The following is a 13,905-nucleotide window of genomic DNA, read 5'->3' as shown; positions in this document are numbered from 1 at the left end:
TCCATAGTCCAATCTACTGGTACATTACAACCATTGGTAGCGGCACCCTAACTTTTTTTATTTTTCGAAATTTCCACACCGTTTTTTCACAAACTTTCAAAAAAGTATTCTATTTTAAGAATCTGTATCCATGACTTCCTCATTGCTAAAAAAGCGTATTTTGCTTTGTTATAGATCTTTGAGTTACATTTCCAAACAAATAAACAGCAGAAAAATCAACAACTAATGCGATATATTGATAAAAAAAATCAAAATAGGAAAATATTTCATTCTTTTTGCTTTATGCAAAATAATTTTCACCGAAACTCATCAAGAAAAGTTCAAAACAAATAACGCAAGTTCGTTTGGCTCACACTTTGACAGAAATGTCAGCTTCCGCGTATCTCTCTTATAAAGGATCACTAATCACGTTATCTTCTTCTGGGCATTACGTTCCAACGTGAAAAAGCTTGTCTCAACTTGGGCAACTGAGTTATTAACTGAATGCTTTATTTGTTACCATACTTGCATTCATATATAATGTGGCAAGTACGATGATACTTTATGTTCTGGGAAATCAAGGAAATTTTCATAGCAAAAAAGTGCTGGACCGTACTGTAATCAAACCCAGGAAAAATGCTTTCCTAAATAGCCGCGGACGTTATCACTATACTCAGGAAGACCCTGACTTAGTCACTACCTACGAAATAAAATAATACTGTAAGCACTGTCTATCTATGCTATCGGTTACATAGACACTCGAATTATGCTGCACATGATGTTAGCATTGCTACTGTGTATTAGTGAGCCAAATGTAAACACGCGACACGGTAAGTGTATTTATGAAATGTGATCAAATGTCACTTTTTGACATTTGTTAAGTCAAATAATTATTTTAGCGTTTACTAATAAGTAGTGTTCAAATTTGTGACGAGTTAATTTGAAACGAAAAATATACAGTTTTAAAGTACGAGTGATTCTTAAGAGCGTGAGAGTTCACTACGATGGAGTTGTTATGTGAGTTTATTTAGTTAGAATGATAAGTTCAACATTTGTGTGGTGCTTATACGCTAAAAACTATGATGCATTAAGTTACAAAATATTGTATAGATGTACAAGCCCAGTTATGTTACGTTCATGTGAATCAGTGATGTTTTCTAATATTTATAGTCAATCTGATTGTTCAAAGGTATAAACAAGAAAGCTTTCAAAGCTTTGTTCGACGAGCGTAAATTTTCGCGGCAAATGGCAATTTTTATATAGCTTACACTATATAGGTCACAGGCAATTATGCCACAGTTTGATTGGAATCGTACAGATGTGTAGTAAATTAAACAATCACACACAATTATTGAAAATGTGTACAAATGAAGTTACCAGTGACATTTTCGTAATATAAAACATTATAATTGCAAGTTTTGCGACATTTTAGCTGCAAAATAATTTCTCATATATGTACGCGTAAAACATTGGGAAGATGCAATGCATAAAAATTAAGTGTACTGATGTTGACAGTTTTTCTACTTGTAGATGTATTATTTTTATTGCATTTCAGTTACATTGGTCTTCGTGATAGAATCTGACTTTTCGGCAAGCGCCAGTTTTATACGCATGTATTGGATAAAGACTTACAGATATGATTTGTTAACGCAAATAATTAATTTGGTTCAAACGAATGATTTGTGAAAAAAAAAAAAACAAACATATAATTTGCCATACTTTGCGCGACAATGTTTGTCATAAAAAGTTCTGCTAAAAATTTTGCATTTCATGATACTTAAAATTTTGATTCTTCACAATATTGTACGTTGCGTGAAATATCTTGAGCCGACGATATTAAAGCCTCGGAGAATCGTTTGTAGATCTCCGCAGTTACTTTAATACTTGCAACCATTCCATGGACAAATCGCCCAAAAGGCACCAAATCGATTTGAAATAAATGCGTAGATATTGTACCTTTCGCAGACATTGCAGCATTCGCTCTTATTTGATTTTAAAGGACAATCAAAGCAATCCATGCAGTCCATGATCGGCAATTTATCGCAATTTGTAACAAGTCTGATAAATAGGAGCAGTAAACGAGAGCCCCAAAGCGAGAGAGCGATGATAAATCAATTTTTCTCGCTTGTTTACCGTTGGGGGTTTACCGTTGGGGGTAGGTGTTTCACTTTACTGGTACGATAAACAATTCCCGAACTTCTAATAGAAACAGTGTCCCTCTGGTATAAACCAATTGAAGCTTGTTGAGAGGGGTTTTATTATGCACTGTTGTCCTTCCGATCTGATCAAAGTTGTAGCAGTATACGATAAACAGCCTCTCATAATGTGCTATATATTATGGCAGTTACAGAGAGCGATACGTGAGAGATTTTCTCAATTTTCCCAGGATTCAATCCCTGATCTTTCGTGAAGTGTTTATAGTAGTACTTTCTCATGTCTTCCGGGGATCTATAGTTTTCTCTTAATATGCCACATTCTGAATTTTTGTTTTATTATTATTTTCAATATAAAAAATTTTAAATATATACGAGTTGCAAGTTCTTGGTTCTTCAAAGAATTTCCTAAGTAGAAGCCTTTCAAGAATTCCAGCAGATATTCCTTCAAAAGTACCGTGACTTCGTCAAGAATTTTTCAAGAACTTTAGGAATTCCTATAATGATTTCTTCAAATATACCTTCAAGAAATAGAATAGGTATTTTAAAAATAATTTTAAATGATTATAATTGTTACGAGTGACATGAGTTTACTTGTAATCTCAAAGATACCCAGCATTTACTTTTACATGGATTCATCTCGAAATTGCACTTTTATGAATTCGACCAGCATTTCTTTCTGATTCCGTCTAAACATTAAAAATATCCCAGATTTTCAACGATTTCCACAAGTATTACAGAACTCTCCCTAAACATTTTTTATAATAAATCATTCAAAAATTTCAACAAAAATTCTTTAATACATTCGACTAGGAGTTTCATTAGATATTTAGTATCCAAACTTATTTTCAGGCAATTATCTATATCATTGCTTTCTCCAAAAATAATTTTATATTTCTAGTTGTTTTACAAAACATTTTTCCGGAAATTCATTCAAGGTTTTGTGTAAGATTTTGTTAGAGAAATCACAAACACATTATTCCAGGGATCCATTTAAAAAATTTTTAAAGATTGTTTCTGAAAAAAATTGTAATAGGAAATTTTGCTCAATATAAGCATTTTACGATGCTAGCACGTTCATTAAACCTTCCATAATTTGTTTTTGGGTAACCATCAAGAATTCTAACGTTTCGCAATTCATCAAGTATTTGCAAGTTATAGAAATACCTCTTTTTGGAGATGTTTTCAATTAATAAGTTTGATGATCCAGGAAATTGCATACAGAAAAAATGCAATTGCAGCATTGTTCCATGTACTCTTTAATTCTTCAAGGTATTTCCACATAAACTATGATAGAATAAGCAAATATTTATGGGCTTCGTGGCCTTGCGGTTAGCGGAGTCAGTCATCTAGGCGTATTGTGCCACGGGGTGTAGGTTCGATTCCCGCTCCAGTCGGTGAAAACTTTTCGTCAAACGAAAAATTCATCGCTGGGCTACTGGGTGTTTCGTGTTGTCCGTTGCCTAATGTTAGTGATCGTTCAGTCTGTGCAGCCTATGTGCTTTTTTTTTTTTAAATAAGCAAATATGTTTTCATTTTTCTTGAATACTTCTAAGACATCAGACTGTATGGGTTTAGAAGAATTTTGAGCGAAACTCCTGGAGAAAAATCTTTGGGATATTTCATAGGATTTGATGGTGTGAAACGTTTTCTTGAAATAATTTGGTACAATAGTATTAATATTCAAAACAGCAACAAGAAGGACTGAGAAATATTGATTAAACTCTTTTAACCTGAGAATGAATCTGGAAAAGGCATCTCGAATATGCCTTAAGCAATTTCTGCCATTATTTTGACACAATCACTGCCATTATTTTGACACTAAAGTTAATTTACTTCGACTTGTGAAACATGGAGCAAAATTACGAGTAACATAATTACGAAAGGATTTTTTAACCTAACTGACTATATTAAATGCTGAATCTGAAATTCCTGTTGAAGGACCGAGAAAAGTTTTTCACGAAATTATTGGAAAGACTTCCCATAAACCCTTACGTAATTGATGGACCGCCCCTAACACGATAGTGCGTGTTCTTGCTACTACCTTGGCATTTTTTTTAGAAGAAAATCGTAAGAGAACCTCAAGAGCTGTCGATGAATTTTTTGAATAATTTTGATGGATTTTTTTTTTATAAAAATACTAATATTCTGCCAAACTCTCAGAATATATCAACAATAAATCTGATTTTTACAGACTCCAACAGATATTATTGTCGCACCGCCACCAAACCGGATCGCGCCAGTGAGACTCGCGACGCGCCTCAACTCACCGCATTTTGAAATCAGTTTTTTAGTGTGGCGCTGCATTCTTACGATATTTATGAACACAGCGCACTATTCACATATTAGCAGCGACGCATGGGGCCCGAGAAAACAATAATTATAAATAAATGTTGGTCTTGATTTCTACCGGATACATAATATTGCATTAATTATGCAATTTTTCATAAGGCTTTCCTCAATCATTCTGCCGAAAATATCTTTCAGATCTTCTTAAGAAACGATTTGAAACATCGTTCAAACCCTATTAAAAATTACTAGTTAATTAATACAGCACGAATTCTACTGAGACATGTGCGATAGTTTTACCATCAATTCACATCATAATGTTGAATTGTTTCAACTATCTAACTAAAAATTATTCCACTTAAATTAAGGAAAATCTTCACAAATTTCTTCATGAATGTACCGGGTACCCCCGGTGGTTTGACCACATTTAATCTGAACACTTTTTAATCTGTACCCCGCTAATTTGCACATCGTTCAGATTAAAAATGATTCAAACGTCATTTAGCTCATGGAACGCTGTAGAACGGAACGCAAAATCAAAACAAAACAGTGAAAGAGGTTACGAGAAACACGATTCTAGGGTGACTAGATGTTCAAATTAAAAATGAACCCCGATGGTTTGCATGAGGTATCGTTCAAATTAGCGGGGGTTTACAATTTCTCAAGTATATTTTAAAAAGGAATGTTTCAGAGAGTTTTAGGAAATTTCGGCATGATTTTCCTCGCGTTGCTGATTTCTACAAAAGTTAGTTTGAACAGTTTTTTCCAACATTTTTGAAATCGACCATTTATATTTAAAATGTTGTAGGTACATGGAGAATTTCTGATTTCAAGTTCCTTCCATCCATTCTGGGCTTTTATGACTTCGTGGATTTCATAAAAATTTATTCAATTTAAAAGCTCTGAATAGAATTGACAAAAATAATCCTGCTTCTTTATTTCCTTCGTAGGAAAAGCTTTAAGATGTTTGGGATTTGTAAAAGAAATCATTAAATACGTCAAACATATAAGACTCCATAAATCATAAAATTCCTTAAAATTAAAAAAAAAAAACTTGCAATGTTTTTCATCTAAGTCAAAGCTGCCCGGATAAAAACGTATCATTCAGTGAATGGAATAGGGTAAAAGCACCGGTTTTGGCCAGCCTAAGAGAAAAAGTCAAAAAAAATTAAATGGGAAGCCGTATTTATACTACAAATATGTCAAATGCAAGCTTTCAATCCATATTATCTGTGTAAAATATCAAAACTCAGCGAAAACCATTTTTTTGCTTTGAAAATCCCGTTGGTCAATATATGCCAACGGTACCAGTTTCAGCCAGAGATTTAACTTCGGTTCCTAAATTGGCCAATCGGATTGATTTCTCATGAGAGTGGCCAAATTAGAAGTGCCCTGGCTAAATTAGGTATATGGGAGTTAAAATTATAAGGAAAATGAATCGTTTTTCTTATGTTTTAATCAATTTGGACGAGTAAATGAATGTAGCTCTATCATGTGAATATGATCTACTGAACACAAATGGTTTCATACTGATTGGCTATGTAAAACGGTGTATAATCCACTATGGTTACAACTGGCGTATGGCCAAAACCGGTGCTTCTACCCTAAACCATTAATGTACAACCATTAATCCATAGATAACAATATAGCATGAAACAAAAGTGCTGCTTCAACAGGGCAGCTATAGTGCTTTCAATAAATCGTAATTTGAGAGTCGTAACGAAGTGAACAAAATATTTAGAGCTTTGAGCAAATTTTGAAGCATTTTGCCTATCAGAACTTTATTTGCAAATTCACAAAATCTTCAAGGTTTTAGGAAATTTTAAGTTCCTTGACAGACTCTAGAACTGAACTGAATCTTAAACTCCATTCCAAAATAAGCTCTCTGTAGAAAATGGTCGCATGGTCGAGGTAACCAGCACTATCTATTCTTAAAGTAATTCCAACGGCAGAATTTTATTTGATGAGTGCTCTTCAGGATATTTCTCAATTCAATACCCTGATAGCCCTACATGTTTTTCCTCTTCTAGAAATCTATCTACGATTGACTTGGTCTTAATCGACTCTAGTCATCTTTGTAGCCAATTAGTTACTCATGCTGATTTTGATTCTGATCATGTCCCTGTTACATTTCATGAAGCGATTCTCAATCCTATCAGCTCCACTTTCAATTATTTACGAGCTGACTGGAATAGAGTAAGGTGGGGCAAAAGTTCGACCTTAGTGGTATAATCAAGGTTTCCAGGAAAACAATAGCAGTTACAACAAAACAAATACCATGCAGTGAACCTTCAACATATTGGCTATAATGTTGTTGAACAAACTTGTGTCAAAATATTTACCCATTTTTAGTTATAACAGTTTCAAAATTGATTGTCTTATTCGAACTTTTGCCCTACCGGTGGGGCAAGAGTTCGAATCTAGTGTGGGGCAAAAGTTCGCTGGCTAAAACACAAAATATCGATCTTTTTATGACAGGCATACTTTACACCAGCGTAAACTAAAGTTTGACGAAAAATACACACTAAATTTTCATCAAAAAATTGCCCAAAACCGGGTTGATTGTAATACACTCAAAAATAGCAGTTTTTCGCAAAACTAAGTGGAAATGTAAAATTTTGTTGACAGTTTTCACACGATCAGACAAATTTAACTAAATTTGAAGATAATATGTGGGTTTTAGGCAATTTGCAAATTTTTCCGTGATTTTATATATGGGTCGAACTTTTGCCCCGCTGATTCAAACTTTTGCCCCACTATGGGCCAAAAATTGTTTTCAAGCATTTATGCAAAAACTAATACACCTCAAAGCATCCTTATGATAGGCCTAGAAACGCCCTTACATAAAATATTGAAAAAGATTTTATCTTCAATTGGTTCCTTGCAACGAAAGTTTGACCAAAAATTACAATATTCACGTCGAAAAACAACAAATAGCCATAACTTTTCCAAATCTCAATCGATTTTTATGATATTTGGATTGAAAGTCTCTTACTTGAATAGCACTCAAACCACTATGACATTTATAAGATTTGTTTTGAATTGAGCTAGAAATCTTAAAAAGAAACTCTTACCCCACTCGAACTTTTGCCCCACTTTACTCTACATATGAAACGTATGTTGACTCCCATCTTGATGTTAACATTTCTTTAGAAACTAAACTTGATATTGACAATGCTCTTGAAACTTCAACAAATTCCATTGTTAAAGCCCGGAACATTGCAATTCCAAAATATGAAGTAAAATTTGAATCCGTGATTATAGACGATGATCTTAAACTCTTGATCCGTCTTAAAAACGTGAGAAGAAGGCAATTTCAACGCACTCGCGATCCTGCTATGAAAATTATATGGCAGGATTTGCAGAAAGAAATCAAGAAACGTTTTGCTCAATTAAGAAACAAAAATTTTGAAAATAAAATTTCTCAATTGGACCCTGGCTCTAAGCCCTTTTGGAAATTATCTAAAACCTCGAAAAAACATCAGAAGCCAATACCGGCATTGAAAGAGGAAAACAAATTATCACTAACTAATTGCGAAAAAGCTCAAAAACTTGCTATGCAGTTTGAAAGTGCGCACAATTTTAATTTAGGACTTACTAGTCCAATTGAAAATCAAGTGAATTTGAATTGAATTACTTTTTTATTTTACTCAGGAGTTCGAAAATATTCTCAATCAAGAGAACGTTTTCGAAAATGCCTGGGAGACTGATTTGGAAGAAGTGAGAACTATTATTAAAAAATTCAAAAATATGAAAGCTCCGGGCGATGATGGAATTTTCTACATCCTGATCAAGAAACTTCCAGAAAGTAGCTTATCATTTTTAGTTGATATATTTAACAAATGTTTTCAATTAGCATATTTTCCTGACGAATGGAAAAATGCTAAGGTTGTTACAATTTTAAAACCAGACAAAAATCCTGCAGTGGGGGACGGACCTGGTGTAGTGGTTAGAACACACGCCTCTCACGCCGAGGACCTGGGATCGAATCCCATCCCCGAGATAGTCACTAAAAAATCAGTGACGACTTCCTTCGGAAGGGAAGTAAAGCCGCTGGTCCCGAGATGAACTATCCCAGGGCTAAACATCTCGTTAATAGAGATAGAAAAATCCTGCAGAAGCTTCTAGCCAGGTCCGTCACACTCGGGTTCAGATTGTGTACCACTTCTAGTACTGCATTTGGTCCCTCGGTAGTACAAAAGGTACCCAAGTTTGACAGATCGCAGTGCACTTTTCACGGCATTCTAGATTACCGTATGAGCCATAAAATTTTGGGCAACTGCAAGGGACATCGGGGTCTTTAATTTGTCTTTGTTCTAGCTATCGTCCAATCAGTTTTCTTTCCTCCGTCAGTAAACTTTTTGAAAAGGTTATTTTGAACAGAATGATGGCCCACATCAACGAACATTCAATTTTTGCCAATGAACAGTTCGGATTCCGCCATGGACATTCGACCACTCATCAACTTTTACGTGTAACAAATTTGATCCGTTCCAACAAATCTATAGGCTATTCTACTGGTCTTGCTCTTCTAGACATAGAAAAAGCATTCGACAGTGTTTGGCATGAAGGTTTGATTGTAAAAATAAAAAACTTTAATTTTCCAACATACTTTGTGAGAATAATTCAAAGTTATCTGTCAAATCGTACTCTTCAGGTTAATTATCATAACTCCAGGTCTGAAAGACTTCCTGTAAGAGCTGGTGCTCCTCAAGGCAGCATTTTGGGACCAATATTATACAATATTTTCACATCTGACTTACCTGAGTTACCTCAGGGATGTCAAAAATCCCTGTTTAATATTCAAACAAATTTTCAGGCCAGCCATATTGTATGCTGTACCAATATGGACTAGCTGTTGTAATACCAGGAAGAAAGCTCTGCAGAGAATTCAAAATAAAATTTTGAAAATGATTCTGAGGCTTCCTCCCTGGTATAGTACCAATGAGTTACAAAGAATATCCAATATTGAAACATTGGAACAAATGTCAAAAAAAAATAATAAATAATTTCAGGCTAAAATCGATACAATTTCCTATTGCCACGATTAATGCGTTATATGTTTAGGTTAAGTGTATTACAAACTTTTTTTTTTCTTATAAGCAAGTGAAATCAACTCACCTATGATATGTAATATGTTGTTAACAAAATGTTAATAAAATCTTAGATTTGTGTTACCAAATTAGGATGATAGTGTTGTCTAATAAAACAGAACACCTAGATATAAGAAATAATGAATGCACTGTTTAAAATGATACTAAAAAATAAATCAGCACTATTTATGCTGGAAAAATGTATGTATGTTGGAAACGTCCGTGCTAAAAAATCCACTAGTGCTATGCCTACCTGTCAACTTTGAGCGTTTAAAATGTTGTGTAAGCTTAAGTATCCCGAATAAAAAATACAATACAAAAACAATATAATGTATTGTAACAGTACCATTCAATATATTGGAAATACAATACAGTATATGTAAAATGACAATACAATTACAGTACAATATATTGTTTTGAACAGTTCACTGTATGGTATATGAGATTTTTGCAATATAATGTATGGGTGGTTAAGTATCGTAACAATACAAATATAGATATTTTCTCATACAAACATTTTGACAATACAATACGATATAATGTTCATGAATTGTCTTGATAAGCAATTCGTGTATTGTTGTACAATACAAAAAACAATTCAACGAACTGTATCATGGTTGCATTCGTCGTTACAGCTAATGTCAAGTGACTTCTAAAAAACTACTTATTTTTACTTTTTGAATATTTTTCACCCAAAATTTCTTGCTTTCTGAACTTGTTGTGTTTATTTCTTTCAGCAAAGCTACATAGAAAAAAGCAACAGTTGTTTTACGCGAAAATAGGAATTTGACCAAAATTGTAAGGTATAAAACCAATTAACCTTTCGGTCGTCGCGCGATTTTTTGTAACGCGAGTAGTCGCGCGTTGTACTTTGTACAACACCCTTGGTTTTGCGAATATCCCTGGAGTTTGACCACCTAGAAAGATGACGCCTTCGGCAAAATTGTTCGGTAACTCAAGAGCTATCATTATTTTAGCCAAGAAATCCGGAGTTTTGCCACTAGGCGGCGCTATTTAACATGAAAATTTTTTTTCGCAGATCTCAGGATCCTGACCACTTAGGAAGATGGCGTCTTCGGCAAAGTTGTTTGGTAACTCAAGGACTATCATTGTTTGAGCTAATTGATTCAATATGTTGCCACCAGGCGGCGCTAGTGAGCATAAAACATTTGTTTCTCAAATATTTCAGGAGCCTGATTGCTTAGAAAGATAGCGTCTTCAGCAGAGTTGTTCAGTAGCTCAAATTCTTTGTTTGTTTAATCCTTAAAGTTCGAGATTTTATAAAATAATGATAGTCCCTAAGCTACTGAACAATTTTGCCGAAGGTGCCTGTCTAAAAAGTCAAGATTCTGCAGTATCCGCAAAACAAACATTTCATGCTCTCTAGCGCCGCCTGGTGACAAAATATCCTATTTCTTGGCTCAAATAACGATGGCCCTTGAGCTACTGAACTACTTTGCCGAAAATACTATCTTTCTAAGTGGTCAGGCTCCTGACATATCTACAAAAAAAGTTTCATGCTCACTAGCGCTGCCTAGTGGCAACATTTTGAATCAACTAGCTCGAACGATGATATTCCTTAATTTACTAAACAACTTTGCCGAAAACACCAACCTTCTAAATGGTCAGGATCCTGAAATGTATGCAAAACAAAAGTAAAACTTCCATGCCCACTAGTGCCACCTAGCGGTCAAATTCCGAATTAAATGAGGTACCATTAGATAGCGCTCCACCTCCAGAACAACTTTACTAAAAACCCCAGGTTTCTATATTATCTGGATTTTGAGATATACCGATTTCAAACTGTGGTTTACTCGAACCGTATATAGTGCGTTCATTATTATGCGAAATCCATGTACATTTGTTAATTTTAGCATATTATAAAGGGCCATACCACAGACAAACAGACGTCACACTCTCATCGCTGTCCATCGACCAACTTTTTAACGATCGATTCGAATAAATGGTAGGTGGTCAATTGACCACCCGCAGCGCTCGCATCATTTTTGTTCGTGTTTGACGTTTACATACTACCGCCACCTGTTGGTCCATCGGCCAACTACAGTGGTTTTAGCATTGGGTGTACATGTTTTCGCGACTATGATTTTGATCGCGATTTGTTCTAAGTGTTACGTCTGTTTCTCTGTGGCCATACTGTAGATAAAAACTGTCAAGTATTGTTCTTAAGAATATTCTTGAGGAATACATTTTGGTTTGGTGTCGATAGATATCTTTGTTACAAAATGATATCATATAAATCACAACTGTTGTATAAAGTACAACAGCGCGACAGCCCGAAGGTTAAAAACAATACAATGTTCTGTTACAATATATTCTATTGTTTTTGAATTGTATATCCAAACAAGAATAATATTGCTTCGACATTCAATTACAATACGCTGTATTGTATCCAATACGTTATATTGTACATTAATGGTTTATTCCATTCACTGAATCATACGTTTTTATCCGGGATGAACTACTGAACTCATTTTTGATATCATACAGCATAGCAAGTATGGTTTTTTGCTCATAAAACTGTTTATTCTCAAATAATGTGCTTATTTCAAGGATAATTGCCTATATTTGGGCGTATTTGGCAGATTTTCAAAACAGATGGCGGTAGTGTGTAAACGTCAAACGCGAACAAAAATGATGCGAGCGCTGTGGGTGGCGGATTGGCGATCTACCATATTTTTAAATCGACCGTTAGGTGGTCGATGGACAATGATGAGAGTGTGACGTCTGTTTGTCTGTGGTTTAATTTTGCAATAAAATGATCAAATACTCGAGTTGTAAGAGTTTTGACATCATTTTCAGATTCAGGAGACCCTAATTTAGTACAGATCGGACTCGATTATCCGGAGTATCGATTTTGTTTTTCACTCCGGATAATCGAATCACAAAAAAAGTTTAAATCTGCGATAAATGAACTCAAATATTATCTATTTTTGTTGTTTTATTTATATAGTAATGCAGTGGCGTAGCCAGAAATTATTTCTAAGGACATTAGGGGTGTTGAGAAGAAACATAATTTTTTAATCGGCATAAACAAAAACCCCTTTTTCGTTCCTTTCCTCTCCTACTTCCAAAACTGCTAAAACATTCGTATTTTATATTACAATACTAAATTATCTCAAAATTTACATAAAAACTGAAAAACAAGAATATAAAAAATATATTCCGGATAATCGAGTCCGACCTGTATATAGAGAAAAAAATTATTCTTGAACCGGCTTTGTTGTATGGTGATCAATTTCGCCCCAGTGTGTCATTTTTATTTTTTGATATTAAAACTATTTTTTTTTTTTTTTTTTTTTGATAATGTTACATATTATTTTATGTAGAGTAAACTGATAAAGATCAATGGAGTACTGATTTTGTCATAATTCATTTGACAATATTTCAATTCTGAAGGATAACACAACAAAAAGTTGTAAAATAGTGATCAATTGGCCCCGATTACGGTACATACTGCCAACGCAGACAGCCTGACATAAAAGATCGCTACGACAACATGGAGCTAGAATGTGCTATAATTGTATTATTGAAATAATTTGTATTGCAACATTTTTCCCATAAGAAGCCGCCGGCCCAATAGTGGATTACCAAAGCAAAAAAAAAATATAACATACTAACAAAAAGTCCTAAAAATAGTATTTAGGCGTGAACCAAAGAATTTGAACCTCTGGGAAAAATATTGAAAGAACGGTAAAATCATGTTTTGAGCATGAGCTCGCTTGAGTATTGATACACGTGTTCCAGTAATTGCACTAGCCGTTCGGTACGGCCGTAAAACGTTTTGCTATAATTCGTTGCAAAAAAATATTTGACATGAAGATCAGGAGCTATTTATCTAAGTACTATTTATTCATAGCTCAATTTTGTTCAAAAAATGATCGAGATAGATAGTTTCGCTCAAAATTTAAGCTCCCTTGCACCTATAGTAGACCTATTGTTCCTATACATAGTAGCACTACTAAGAGGATTTTTTTTTAACAAAATATCTGAAGAATTAAGAATGTTTGATGTAATCGAAAACTTTTGATCTATGTATTCTTTGAAGAAAAATATAAAATTGTAGTAAAAATACGATTCTGATTTGTGTTTTGCATACACTATGAAAGTAGTGCTAGTATAGGAACAAAAATTAGAAATAATGCTACTATAGGCGCATGTGTTCCTGTAGTGGCACAAGCGACATTAAATACACAAATATGAGTTTATTTTTCGTGGTTTATCTTTTTTCCACAGAACCAAGATGACAAGCTTTCAGAAGACTTAAACTTAATGCAGAGGGCTTTGTTTTTTTATACGAATATTTATTCTTAGCTATGCGGTTAACACTGACCCTAAATACTTTAGCGAATTTCAATGCGGTTCATTACTAC

The 13,905-nt window shown here is 34.2% G+C and overlaps 1 protein-coding gene across 2 annotated transcripts in view; it reads left to right on the top strand.

The window, feature by feature from the left end:
- The first annotated feature begins 872 nt into the window (after positions 1 to 872).
- The window catches only part of LOC5571407 (ras guanine nucleotide exchange factor P), a 28,586-nt gene continuing 15,553 nt past the window's right edge, over positions 873 to 13,905 (top strand). The window contains exon 1 of one of the 2 annotated variants that reach the window (XM_021842974.1): positions 873 to 946. The gene's annotated coding sequence lies outside the window, so the exon portion shown is untranslated. Of the gene's footprint in view, positions 947 to 979; positions 997 to 13,905 lie in introns of those variants that run through there. The other variant, XM_021842975.1, reaches the window with a different exon arrangement.

Source organism: Aedes aegypti, chromosome 2 (assembly GCF_002204515.2).
Source record: "Aedes aegypti strain LVP_AGWG chromosome 2, AaegL5.0 Primary Assembly, whole genome shotgun sequence".
NCBI classification, from domain to species: Eukaryota; Metazoa; Arthropoda; class Insecta; order Diptera; family Culicidae; genus Aedes; species Aedes aegypti.
Note: the sequence above shows the minus strand (reverse complement) of the source record. Positions and strands in the feature narration are given on the sequence as shown.